Here is a 386-nt window from a genome sequence, read left to right as displayed (position 1 = left end):
ACAGGTTTCCATGAGATCCGAAGGATGCACGGGTTTACGCACAACCCTCGGTTCACTTCTTTATTACCTATATCCTCTCTCTTCTTCTTCTTTTCTTTTCTCTTTTTCACAATTTTTAGGAGTACTGAAGGGAAGAGAGAGGGGAATCATACTTTGCAAGGAGATGCATGTCTCGTGAGGCTTAAAGAGAGGACTCCTGTCAAATGTATACCAAGCCCCAAGGTAAGAAGTTAAATCCGGTTAAATCTTATCAAAGTTAGAGACAACTTCTGGTTCAACTTATTGTTCTCCTTGGCGAGTGTCTTTTGGGGCTTGTTGAGACTGCTCATGTTCTTTCCAAGCCTTATTCTAGAATCAAAAGTACTAAAGCAATCATAAGAGTGTTA

The sequence above is a fragment of the Camelina sativa genome, chromosome 16 (genome assembly GCF_000633955.1).
Source record: "Camelina sativa cultivar DH55 chromosome 16, Cs, whole genome shotgun sequence".
NCBI classification, from domain to species: Eukaryota; Viridiplantae; Streptophyta; class Magnoliopsida; order Brassicales; family Brassicaceae; genus Camelina; species Camelina sativa.
This window is presented reverse-complemented; position numbering follows the sequence as displayed.